Source organism: Hemiscyllium ocellatum, chromosome 1, assembly GCF_020745735.1.
Source record: "Hemiscyllium ocellatum isolate sHemOce1 chromosome 1, sHemOce1.pat.X.cur, whole genome shotgun sequence".
NCBI lineage: Eukaryota > Metazoa > Chordata > Chondrichthyes > Orectolobiformes > Hemiscylliidae > Hemiscyllium > Hemiscyllium ocellatum.
In genome coordinates this window covers 131,023,778-131,037,708 of record NC_083401.1, presented here as the reverse complement: position 1 = coordinate 131,037,708, position 13,931 = coordinate 131,023,778, and the positions used below count along the sequence as shown (strand labels likewise).

The 13,931-nt window shown below is 40.4% G+C and overlaps 1 protein-coding gene across 5 annotated transcripts in view; it reads left to right on the top strand.

Annotated features, from left to right (window-relative positions):
- Window positions 1-13,931, top strand: part of ptpn13 (protein tyrosine phosphatase non-receptor type 13) — a 254,936-nt gene that overhangs the window by 57,145 nt on the left and 183,860 nt on the right. The gene's annotated exons all lie outside the window — the stretch shown is intronic.

Sequence of the window (13,931 nt, the reverse complement as noted above, 5' to 3'; positions counted from 1 at the left end):
TCTGGGAAAAAATAGCATCTGGTTCATTTGTTTTTGGAAGGAAACTGCTATCCTTACCTAACCCAAAGCAATATTGGTGACTTTTAATTGTCCTCTGAAATGAGCTAGCATGCCACTTAGCTGTATCACATGCAAGAAACTGCAAAATGAATTAAGCTAGACAGATCACTTTGCATTGACTAAGGCACAGAGAGCGACACAATAAAGCTCCTCCTTTTGTTGACCCTGCAAAGTCACTCTCACTAACATATGGGTGTTAGTGCCAAAATTGGGAGAGCTGTCTCACAAACTCTGTAAGGTGTAATTCTGTCAGCATGACTATTCCCCAGACACTACCACCACCATCCCAGGAGATACCCACCAGAACAGGTGGCATAGTGTTATACAGTCAGGAGAGTTCTCAACATGGACTTTGGTGTCAGGACAAACATAGGTAAGGAAACTTTCTGCTAATCACAACAGAAATAACCCTCCTCCAGCCTTCACTTCCCATCTGAAAACCAATTTTACATCCTGTTTGCCAAATTGCCGTGGATACCATGGGCTCTTACCTTTTGTACTACCCTCACCAAATATATTTAGTCAACATTTCAAAAGTTAACGAGGCAGGAGCTCCCTCCAGCAAATCCATGCTGACTATCCCTGATTTAATCCCTGCCTTTTCAAGTGTTCATTAATCTTATCCCTCAAAGTTTTTTTTTCAATGATTTCCCTGCCACGACTCTAGACTAACTGGTCTGTAATTATCTGGCCTACCTCTGCTACCCTTCTTGAGCAAAGGAACCACCTCTCCTCAAGTCACCTGGCACTTCACCTGTGGCCAATGAAATATTAAATATGCTTCCCAGAGCAGCATGGGATATATCTCAATGGTCCCGGGGATTTATGCAACATTAACCTGATTAAACCTCGAATACACTTCCTTATTATTCTGAACATGTTCTCGAACCTCACCATCCTAAACTAAATCTTCAGGTGCAATGCCTTTCCCCTTTGTGAATATAGATGACAAATATTCATCCTCACCTATATCTTCTGGCTTCATGCACTGATTGGCCTGTTGATCTTTAATAAGCCCCACTCTTCCTTTGGTAATCCTCTTGCTCTTAATATACTTCTAAAATGCCCTAGGGTTTTTCTTAATGCTATCTGTCCAAGGTATTTCATGGCCCCTCTTTACCCTCCGAATTTCTTTTTCAAGTACCTTCCCGCACTCAGATGGTCTGTCCTGTTTTTAATGTTCTATTCTTGACATATGCTTCCTTTTTCTTCATCAAACTCTCGCTATCCCTTCACATCTCGGGTACCCTGGACTAGCTGCCCTTACCCTTCCCTCTTAGAGGAATATGCTGGCTCTCAATTCTCACTGTACTACTTTTAAAAGACTCCCTTTCTAAATATAGAGTTAGTTGCATGTAGCTGCTCCCACTCTGTTTGCCAGATCCTGTCTAGTGATATTGAAATTGGTCTTCTCCCAATTTAGATACTTAAGTTCTGTACTATCCTTATCCCTTTCCATAATAACTTTGAAACACAGATTTATGGTCACTGTCCCCAAAATATTCATCCATTGATATTTGAGCCACTTGACCAGCTTCATTCCCTTGGATTAGTCCTTGCACTGCCTCTAGTAGGATTGTCGATGTACTGGCACGAAAAGGTCTCCTGGATGCACTTTAAAAATTCCATTACATCTAATCCTTTCACACTAAGGCAATCCCAGTTAATGTTAGCAAAGTTGAAGTCACTGCTACTATAACCCTGCATATCTGCTCTTCTGTCTCCCCCTGACTATTGGAAGCCCTAACATGTAATTCTAAGCTCTACCTAGGTGGACTCATTTGAAGAGTCTTCTAAGACATCCTGTATTATTACTGCATTAACCATCTCCTTTTATTAATAGTGCACTTCTCCCACCCCCTCGCACTTCTGTACTTTGGAATGTTGAGCTGCCAGTCCTGTCCTTCCTTCAACCGTGTCTCTGATTGTAACAATGACATATTCCCACCTGCAGATCACTGCTGTAAGTTCATCTGCCTTACATTTAAATAGATAAAATTAAGCTTTCCAGTCCCACATCTTATCTGCCTGTTGTTCTGTTCTGGTATTCCTTTAGTGTCTGATTTGACCTTGCCTCCGACTTTACGTCTATTCTATGGTCATCTCTCTGCCATATTAGGTTAAAACCTCCCCAGCAACACAAGCAAACCTCCCAGTAAGGATATTGGACCCATTCCATTTCAGGTATGACTCATCCAGCTTGTACAGGTCACATCTATCCCAGAAACTGTCCCAATGATCCAAAAATCTAAAGTCCTCCATCCTACACCAGCCATTTAGCCGTGCATTCATCTGACTTGACCTCCTATTCCTATACTCAGTAATGCATGGCATTGGAAGTAATCTAGAAATTGCAACCTTAGTAGTCCTCTTTTTTTAATCTATTGCTTAACTCTCTGTATTCCTGTTGCAGAAGCTCAATTTTTTGTTTACCTATGTCATTGGTATCAACATGTATCATGACTGTTGGCTGTTCGTACTTCCCCTTCAGAATGCCTTGCATTCGCTGAGACAATCTAGGGAAGCAATGAAAGGGAAGAACAAACTTGAGCTTCCTCCTTACTGAAATAACTCCACAAAGGCTGGTAACCCACCACCTAGTCACCCTTTATTTACACATGCGTAGTATTTGACACTGATTCAGCTAGCTCAGAGCCAGTTTCTAGAGTAAACAGAACCCTGACACTCCTGTGTATATCCATACTTGGACCAGATTTACAGCCCCAATCAGGAAACTCTTATTCTGTGGTGGAAGTGGGTACTGCAGATGCTGGTGGTTCGAGTCCAGATTAGAGTGGTGCTGGAAAAGCACATCAGGTCAGGCAGCATCCGAGGAGCAGAAAAATCGACATTTCGGGCATTTGCTGCCCGTTGCCAATTCCTGCCGAAGGGCTTTTGCCCGAAACATCGATTTCCCTGCTCCTCGGATGCTGCCTGACCTGTTGAGCTTTTCAAGCACCACTCTAATCTTGGCTCCTATTTTGTAGTGTCCACCTGGCTGACCTTGTTCCAATCACTGTACTCACCAATTTGCATGCTGTAGATGCATCTGTCCATAATAGTAACTACAAATGTGGCCACCTCATAATCCTTGTGGAGACAAAGTCCCAGCTTCACTTTAAAAATATTCTCCATCGCATTGAGTGCCACTATCATTGTGGAATAGACTTCAAACTTAAGACTGGGCATCCATGAGGCATGGGGTTCATCATCAGCAGCATCAACAGCAGCCAGATTTTACTCTGACACAATCTGCAATCTTATGCCCTGGCATATTCCCCACTCTTCTGTTACCAGCAAGCCAAGGAATCAGCCCTGATTGAATGAAGAATGCAAGAGGTCATGTCAGGAACAGCCTACCTAAAACTGAGGTGTGAATCTCATGAGGCTACAAAACAGCACTATCTGCATACTAAACAACGTATTTAGACAGAGCGAAGCCCTTTCACTAACAATAGACAACGTTTGCTGTCCTTTGCCATTTGCCATTGGGTAGTTGATAGAGGGCCATCTACAACTAATGACTTTCTACACAATTTGAGGAAAACTTAACCTGGAGGTACATCTATGTCAGATAATGACGTTAGTGAATCAATGTTAAGAATGTGGTGCTGAAAAGCACAGCACGTCAGGCAGCATCCGAGGAGCAGGAATTTCTGATGAAGGGCTTTTGCCTAAAACGTTGATTTTCCTGCTCCTTGGATGCTGCCTGACCTGCTGTGCTTTTCCAGCATTGCACTTTCTACTGTAATCTCCTGGAACTGCAGTCCTCACTTTCGCGTTAGTGAATCAGTGGCAACCTGTGATAATTTTGTGATTGCCATTTTATTTCAAATTTATTAGTTAGCAGCACTTATTCCTTCAGGTGCAGTGATGGCATTTAATCAGATGTCTCTGGAGCATTCGCGAATTACAAGTCATGCTGCAATAACGGTGTTTTGTTAACACGAATTTACTAATGTGATTGATGAATTGGGAACACTATTTCTAAAGCACGAACTTTTAAAATGTGTATTGGCTGTAATGCGATTACTATGCCAGCACTTTAAGCTGTTTGTAAAGCGTGATTTTTCTGTAATGCAGGGTTGCACAAGAATGCAACCATCACATTACAGAAGAACTACCTGTACTGTTAATGCTGGATTACTAGTCCACTAACAGTACCACGATGCTAATATTGATGAGAGAAATTTAGGTGTGAAACAGTGAGGTGGATGCAAAGAGGCTAATGTGGGAGGTGGACAGATTGGGTGACTGCAGTGAGAACGGTATGGTAGATGGAATGCAATATGTGATGTTATGTTTAGGAGGAGAAATTTTAAGAAGCAACATTTTTGATTGGTGAGGGGCTGGGAATTGTTTGCATTTGTGTTTTCCTCTATGTACATCACTGAAAGTTAACATACAGATGGAGCAAGCAATTGGAAAGACAAATACAACAAACAGGTTATTAACCAGTACCTGTGCGACCAGAAGAAAGAACATAACTGTCAAGAGGGATAACGATTGACTGAACTGGTTTTGGAAGCAAGGTCTCTCCTTTTGAAGAGAGATTGAGTAGGTTACATAAGAACATCAAAAAAAAGTCAGATTAGGAGGTTTGTCATATGGCCCCTTACTTCTGCTCTGCAATTCAATATCTACAAAAATACTAATTTGTTTTTTGATTCCTGTTGGTATCTTTCTCTTGACAAAGCAAAAGAAATTGGCTATGCTTTTAAAATCTGTTGGGACCAATTTGAGTTAGCTAATTGTGTAGAAGAATTAAAGTGAATGTCCATGCAAATGAATGTCCATCAAAATGGGCCTATACTTCAGAAAATGCGCAGTGCAAGTATTGTTCATTTTTAAAAATATGAGTTGGTGTTTTAAGCAACTAAATAAAGAAACAAAAGTCATACAAATGCAAGCCATCTGGATTATTGACAATTTCAATCGACATGTAGAAAATTGAAGCAATGTAACTCGGTGACTCTGTTATATAATTTAATAACGTTGTTGAACATGCGAACTGGTGACAATGTAGGATTAAAAAGGATTAAACAGCTTATTTTATCTTTGGATTTACTGGAGAAGATAAATGCTCTTTGTTGGACTTTCTAAGGTTGTGTTACAGATGTGAGGAAAATGCCAGACAGCAGGATAAATGAATGTCAATATAAAACTAATGTCTTCACATTGACGTCGATCTGCTCTTGGACCAGAAACTAGTAACTTGAGATGTACAATCACAGTGGTTGAAAATGGAAAACCACAACAACTGTATACATTGGCCTCTGGGAAATCTATTGCTACATTAATTCATGGATGATCAGTGCTGCAAGGGGTACACAGATTACCCATCTCCGTAGCTGCCTTGAGCACTTCAGAGTGTCACCGGAAATGGAAGACAATCAAACACTGATGCTTGTGTATCTTAGAATGTGATTATTGTCATAAAAATTAACATTTCTGAAGGAATTAATGTTCATTTTACATTGTGCTCTATTAATTCTGTTTGCCACCCAGGCTATGGATGGAGATATGTAGTTGGACACTAGACCACTAGTATCTAGGCAAAGAGTGCAGGTGTATTCTGTACAGCTCTCAAAACACCTGTCTTGCAATACATATTGTATTCATCACAAATAGTATCTCTTCTGTAAGAACTTTACAATAGTATATCCTCTACCACGAATCATGAGGCAGACCCAAGGTGAAGGAGGGAGGTTTTGTGGTAGTGAACCTCAAAAAATGCTTTCTATGCATCACATAGTGGCAGCTACCACAAAGAGCTAGCAGTGAGAGTCAGGGTAACATCTCAGTGATTGAGTGTTGTTCACATTGATTTTTATAATGCAATCATTATTCTGTAATTTTGTTTTGATTTGAAACAAGCCATTTTCAAGATAAGGGACTGATCATATAAGATGCAGATGTAGAGAAATGTCTTCACTCCAAAATTTGGAATGCTTTGGATTCTCCACATCAGATAGTTGTGTATCCTCCATTATTGACTATGATTAAGACTGGAACATACAACGTTTTGGTCTTGTAGTGAATCAGTGAATGTGGGAAGCAGGTGCAAAAGTTGAGTTGAACCTAAAGATCAGTCGCAATCCTATTGAATGGTGAGCAGACTCCGAATAAGCTGCTTCTGTTCCTAACTCTTGTGGATCACCAGCTACAGTTTCCCACTGCTTCTTTGCATTTCCATTAGTTGTCAATGTTGTTGTCAGCTGTGCAGCATTTTATTGATTGATTGCTTCCTCAATATCCAACTATATATCTCCACCCATAGTCTGGGTGACATAAACAGAAAGAGTGGCACTCAGTGTGACATGAACATTAATTCCTTCGGAACCATTCATTTTTACAATAATAGTCACATTCTAAAGTACACATTAGTGTTTGATTACTAAGGCTGTTGCATTGAGAGAAGACTCATCACATGATTCACTGTAAGCACCCATTATTGCAGTAAAACTGCGTCAATGGCTCATAAGCAGCAATATGAAATTTGTCCAGGTATGGCCTGTGTACGAAATCAGGGCAAATTTATTTAGTGGCTAACTGCCACTTTAACAGTCTAGGCTTGATTATCAGCCCAGAAATGAAATGGGTCATAGACTGTGCTATCAGGGACACTGTAAAGGAAACACCTGCTCATTTGATGCTCATTTCGGACTTCTTCAGAGATACCCAGCTCCAGAACTCATTACACCATTGGTCCAAACATGGGCAAAAAAGCTGAAGTCCAGAGGTGAGACAAGGGGGACTGCCCTTGACACCAGACAGCATCAAAGCATGAGCGAAACTGGAATTGATGGAAATTGAAGGGAAAACTTTCTGCTGGTTAGAGTCATACCTGGTAGAAAGGATGAAAGTTGTTGATGTTGGAGGTCAATATTTCAACCAAAGGGCTTTACTGAGTGAGTTATTCAAGGTAATGTTCCTATGTCCACCCATCTTTAGCTGTTGAACCAGCGACCTATCCTATGAAATAAGATCAAAAATAGGGATTTTGCTGATGATTCAACTTTTGGCACCATTTGCACTTTTTCAGACATTGAAATAGTTTGTCCTTTTGCAACAAGACCTACACAGTGTCCTGTCTAAAGCTGGGTGGCCCAGTGGTTAGCACCAGACACCCAGCTTCAATTGCTGCCTCAGGCAACTGTCTATGTGGAGTTTTCACATTCTCCCCATGTTTGCATGGGTTTCCTTCGGGTGCTCCAGTTTCCTCCCACACTCCAAAAATGTGCAGGTTAGGTGAATTGGCCACGCTAAATTGCCCGTAGTGTTAGGTACAGGGGTAAATGTAGGGGTATGGGTCTGGGTGGGTGCGCTTCGGCGGGTCGGTGTGGACTTGTTGGGCTAAAGGGCCTGTTTCCACACTGTAAGTAATCTAATCTAATCTAAATGGCAAATAATGAGTGCCAGCTAATGACCAACTACATAGCACCTGATCTAACCAACACACCTTGGTGTTTAATACCATTTCCATTACTGAACTCTCACAGTCAACATCCTGCGGAATAACGTTGACAAGAAACTGAACTGGGACAGTTATTTAAACACTGAGAATACAAGAGTAAGTCAGTGTCTAGGAATTCTGTTGTAATTCACTTGACTGCCAGAGTCTCTGCACCACCTATAAAGCACAAGTTCGGAGTATGATGAAATGACCCCCACTTGCTTGGAAGAGTGCAGCTTCGATGTTGCTCAGAGGCTTGACACCATCCAGGACAAAGCTGCCAACTTGATTAGCACCACATCCGCAAACATTTGCTTCTTCCATCACTGGCATATTTTGATAGCAGTGCATACCGTTTACACGATACTGTGCAGCAATTTACCAAGGTTCCTTCAGCTGGACCTTCAAAACCTGTGACCTCTATCACCTTGATGGACAAGGGCAGCAGATGCTTAGGTACACCACCATCTGTAAGATCCCCCTCCACGTCTCAACCATCCTGACTTGCAAATATATAACATCACTGGGTCAAAGATCCTAGGACTCCCTTTCTCTAGTACTGCATCCCAACAATCCAAGATCTGCAACGATTCAAAATGACATCTCAGCGCCAAGTTCTCTGGGGCAATTCGGGATGGGCAGGAAATGTGGACCTAGCTGACAGTCCCCACAATTTATGAATGAATTACAACGATCTTTATTTACACCTCTCTAAGAGAATCCAAGAGGGTGGCAGAGAGGGAGATATACAATATACTACAGTAGATCTCCACTTAAAACAAACTCCATCACTGTGGCAAGATTTGAACCCAAGTTCCCAGAATATTACCTGGGCTTCTGGCTTAACAGTCCAGTGATAGTCTTCCCATGTTTTGGAAATATGGTAGTAATAATGTCACCAGCTTTCTGTAGGAATCTCTCCCACTCATTCCACCTGCATGCAGTATTTACAGGTTGATATTGAACCTCTGGCTGCATTATGAATGCATCATCTTTGGTTATCAATCCTGGGATGGTACTCAAACTCAGAGTAACCGGGTCTTAGGTAGGAAAGCTACACACTGTACAACAAGATCACAATGATAATCTATTGAATGTAATGTAAAATAGTATCTAGTCTGAAGTCAAATGAGTTTTGTAATCAGGCTGAAAGAGTTTAATTATTACAGTTGAAAATCAAATCAAATCTCTTTAATATTACTTACTGATGTTCGCCATCATTGTCAGAGTTTTTAAACTATTCCATCATCTCAGTGTCGATTAAAAGAAAAATCTGTCCTTAATTTTAGTCATCCAAATTAATATTACTGCAAAGAAACATATGCACTGGCATTCTTGATGCCTTGTTATTACCTTGAAGTTTTGACATCAAAAGGGATTTGCCATTAACAGCTGTTAACTGTTAACTATAAACAGATGATTTTGGAAACTCAACAGCTGGAAAGTGTTGTAAAATGAATTGAGGTTTGCTCCACTTGAGCATGAGATGGTATGGTTCTGCAAATTCTTTTAAGCAATATAAACAGCAAATTGTTGGATATAAGTTATTTTGAAGTATGTAATATTTTTACTAAAAACTTATTGTTTCATCAGTGAACTTTAGAGTCATTTCTAGCAATATAACATGCCAACGTTTGAATTAATACAGTACCTGAAAAAGAAATATACAGAAGAATGTACTTTATTTGAAACAGTTCGTTGATTCTATGATACTTCTCTTACATTTTTCGATCATGAGGCGTTTTGAAGCATTTTCAGCTTTTTAAAGTAACTACTTTGTAGCTTCCTTGCTGAGCCGTTTTCACTGCCCTCTTCTACAGTATGTTGAACAGTTCTTGCTCAGCTGAGTTCAACAATTTCAGTAGCAATGTTGAAAATTTTACAAAGGAATCCTTCCAGACAAAGGTGGTGATTGATGTTATGTTTAGGCTGAGAAAATTACACAGTCGAAAAGTGTGGTGCTGGAAAAGCACAGCCGGTCAGGCAGCATCCAAAGGGCAGGAGAATTGATGTTTCAGGCAGGAGCCCTTCATCAGGAATTCCTGCTGAAGAGTTGTGCTTTTCCAGCACCACATGTTTTGACTTTGATCTCCAGCATCTGCAGTCCTCACTTTTTCTCTGGAAAAATTATACAGTCAAATACACAGCAGCACCTGGACCAGGGCTTCCCAAAGGGGAGTCACTTTGAGCTGATATTTGGTGCCAGAAACTCCAAGCACCAATGGCCACCTTGGAGCTTTCACTGAGCGGAACATTCACCTTTGAGTGAATTAAATTGGCTGAACACAGACATCTGAGAATTTTGGGATCTCTGTAAAAGTACAAAGGTTATATAATGCCCAAGAGCAACGAAGTGATGTTAAACTGGTATAATACACTTGTTCGACCTTGGCTGCTGTATTATGTGGATGCCACAATATAGGAAGGATATGACACGTTGGAAAGTGCAGGAACATTTCGGGGTGAGGAAGTTCAGTTTGATTGAAGATACTGAGACTGTTCTTCTTGACACAAGAAGAAGGTAGCTAAGATCTGGTAGAGGCTTTCAAAATCATGAGCAGACTTAATAGAGTAGATCGAGAGAAATTGTTCCCGCTCATAAAAGAATCAAGAACAAAAAGGCACTGATTTAAAGTGATCTGCAAAAGAAGCAAGGTTGAAGTGAGGAAAATCTTTTTTTACTCAGTGAGTAGTTAGGGTATGGAATGCACTATCGAGAGGTATGATGGAGGCAGATTCAAATGAGGCATTCAAGAGGGCATTGGATGATCATTTAGATCAAAATAATGTGCAAGGACATGGGGTGAAAGGCAGGAACGGGGTAATGATGCTGATTTGAAAAGCAGTTTAAGGCAAGATGGGCTAAATGGTACCTTTCTGTACTGTAAGAGTTTCGAGATTCTACAATTCTCAGGAGGCTCAGGTGGATCATTCAATTGGCACTTCTGGCTGAAGGTTCTTGAAAGTGCAACAAGAAAAAACACTTCCAGTTATTTTTCATATTGAATAGGAGAAAGATGTGTCTGGAGTTCACTCCTTATTTCGATAGACACATTTGTGAAATGGTGCGTACCACACATAGCAAAGAATGAGACGTGAATGGCAGAAATTCATTCTAACTTCTCTAGGCTGTTAATCTGAAGCATCTAAAGTCGGACTTCTATCCTACTTGTCTTACACACTTGAGTAAACGTTCTGTACAGCAAAGTTCATGAATGCAAACCCAAATAATTCTATAATAATTCAGCATCATTAGTTTTTTAAAATCAATTAGGCAGTAATTAGAGCCCTTTCCCTCAGATATCATACCAGTAATTTGATAATTAGTGAGTAGTTTGTGTCTAAAATAAGTCAACTTACCCAGAAAAGTAGAGAATTATGAACCAAACTATATTGTTCTGGGCCCCAAGGTTAGCTCACTGAAGGCAGCGCAAAATCGGTCCGGTTTTATTTTCTTCAAGCCACTGCTTCCAAATTGTCTATGAGCTAGTTGCATTTCAGTAATGAGCAGCAGTTGTGACTGTTGTGATTACAGGAATTTGGTTAGCACATTTGTTTCTCAGGATGTACATAGTATTGTCATGCAATCCTGTTGAACAAGAAGTAGTACAGGCATGAAACTGAAAATAGGGTCCACAATACCCAGCTTCACTAAGGAATTCCAATTTAGTTCTTTCTTCAAACTAAACACTAATATTGAAGATTTCTGGTGATGTTTATTTTGACCTAACAGAGGATATCTTAAAATATAAGAATTTTGAAGTGAAAACCGTTCTGGAAAAACTCTTCTTGTGGCATATTTGGGAGAGTGAACCAGTTAACATTTTTAAACCAATATGATTTCTCTTTGGAAATTTAGAGAAAGAAATGTGATGGATTTTATGCTGTTGGAAAATGGAGATGAATTGTGTCGAACAAAACCCCGATCTGTTCACAGATCCATCCTGACGTCGGCTGAACCTGACGAAATTTCAACATTGTTCCGCTTCATGGTTTTATTTCAAATATTATTCATTTCCAGTTTCTCGACCCTAACTGCAAATTTATCTTCATCATGGTAATCCAATCTCTGCACACTTCCACCCCTCACCAGGACTGTCTGACAGCTCTATGTTTCTTATTTGAATGGCTGCCCAAACAGTTTCCAACTATTACCACTCTCCTCTGCCTTGCTGAATTTGTGTTTTCATTTAACAATTTCTCCTTTAACATGTCTCACTCCCTACAAATAAAAGGTCTTGGTATCTGCATGGTCCCCAATTATGCCTATGGTTTTCTGGTATATGTTAAATATTCACTGTAGCAATCCTATTCTGACTCTACTTTTGGTATATCAGTTATTTGTTTCATTATTATCACCTAGAACTGGAAAAAGATAATATATTCTGCTCCCATTTTCATCTCTCTGCCGTTTACCTTCCTCGAGTTCTCTGTTTCATTTTCTGAGGATACGCTGTTGCTGTACTGATGCTTCTTGTAAGTCCAGTGACTTTCACTGCTACCTCACCTACACTTCTTCACATCCTGTTTCCTGCAAGGACTTCATTTCATTCTCCTAGTTTATCTGTCTCCCCCACATCTATTCCAATGATGTTACTTTCCACAATTGCTCTTCTGACCTGAATTCCATTTTGCCATTATTGTTGACTGAGTCCGCAGTACTGTCTGACCCATTTCCCTTTCTCCAAGCAAATCATAGATTACCTTTTGTCTTCACTTCCACCTCACTAGCCTGTGCACCCTCTAACATTTCCACCACCTTTGGGATAATGCTGCTGCTGAAAATACCCTCCCATCCCTTCCTTTGGAGCAAACAAGAAGGACTGTTCATTCCAAGATGCTTGGTCTACATCTCAATCATTTCCAACACCCTGTTGCCTTTCCATGATGTCCGTCCATTCATTTTGAAAGGGGGAGAATGGAACGTGTGTTTCATTGTAGTATCTTTCTGAGAAAAGAGGATCATCCATTGAATTTGGAGATTGGTGGTTGATAAGTGAATGCAAGATGTGTTTCTGGGATGGAGAGAAAATTTAGAGAATTTGTGCAGGACATAAAATTGATGTAGCTAAGGGCTAAGTCAACAATTGTGAAGTAGAGTTCTAGTTTGAGGAAAAAGCAAAACCTGTCGGAGCATTTGTGTGTGGAAGGTGGTATCACGAGAGTGATACAGACGCAGAGAAATCAGGGACACGCAATAGAATCTTGCAGCAAGTTGAAAGGATGGAAGTGAACTTAGCAGGACTAAGACACTTAATAGTCAAGTCCGAGGGAGTGTTGCTGAACAAAGAGAACTTGGAGTGCGGTTTCATAGCTCCTTGAAAGTGGAGTCACAGGTAGATAGGATAGTGAAGAAGCATTTGATATGCTTTCCTTTATTGGTCAGAGTATTGAGTACAGGAGTTGGGAGGTCATGTTGCAGCTGTACAGGACATTGGTTAGGCCACTGTTGGAATATTGCATGCAATTCTGGTCTCCTTTCTATCGGAAAGGTGCTGTGAAACTTGAAAGGGTTCAGAAAAGATTTATAAGGATTGGAGAATTTGAGCTATAAGGAGAGTTTGAATTGGCTAGGGCTGTTTTCCCTGGAGTGTCTGAAGTTGAGGGGTGACCTTATAGAGGTTTATAAAATCATGAGGGACATGGATAGGAGAAATAGACAAAGTCTTTTCCCTGGGACGGGGGAGTCTAGAACTAGAGGGAATAGGTTTAGGCTGAGAGGGGAAAGATGTAAAAGAGACCTAAGGGGCAATGTTTTCACATAGAGGGTGGTAAGTGTATGGAATGAGCTGCCAGAGGAAGTGGTGGAGGCTGGTACAGTTGCAACATTTAAAAAGCATTTGGATGGATTTGGAGGGATATGGGCCGGGTGCTGGCAGGTGGGATTAGATTGGGTTGGGATCTTTGGTTAGCATGGACGAGTTGGATGGAAGAGTCTGTTTCCGTGCTGTACATCTCTATGACTCCATGAAATTGAGGTGTTTGTGTGAGCCAGAGGACAGGAAATTGAATTTTGTTTCTTAACCCACCTCTTCATTCTTGAGGGTGGTCAGTCGAGAAAAATTTATTGTTGCTTAGAATGAATTCTTAAACTAATAATCTTAAATCAACTATTGATTTGATTGGATGTATACTATTATGTCTGTTTTCTTGTATCTTTTTCCCTCGTGAGCAATCATTTTATTTCTGTTCGTTAGAGGAGAAAAGCCTTTGCCTCCTCTAATAACAATGAGTCAATACATTATATCTGTTGTACATTCTTGCCCACTTTTAAATTCAGTAAGTTGTCTTTTGTAGACAATGGAGCCTATCTCGTGATAAACTTTTCGTTCCTTGTTTAGGTACATCTGTATTATCCACTATTAGAAATTGGCCTGGCTTTACTACTGTATTAGAAATTTTGGATAGCTCACTC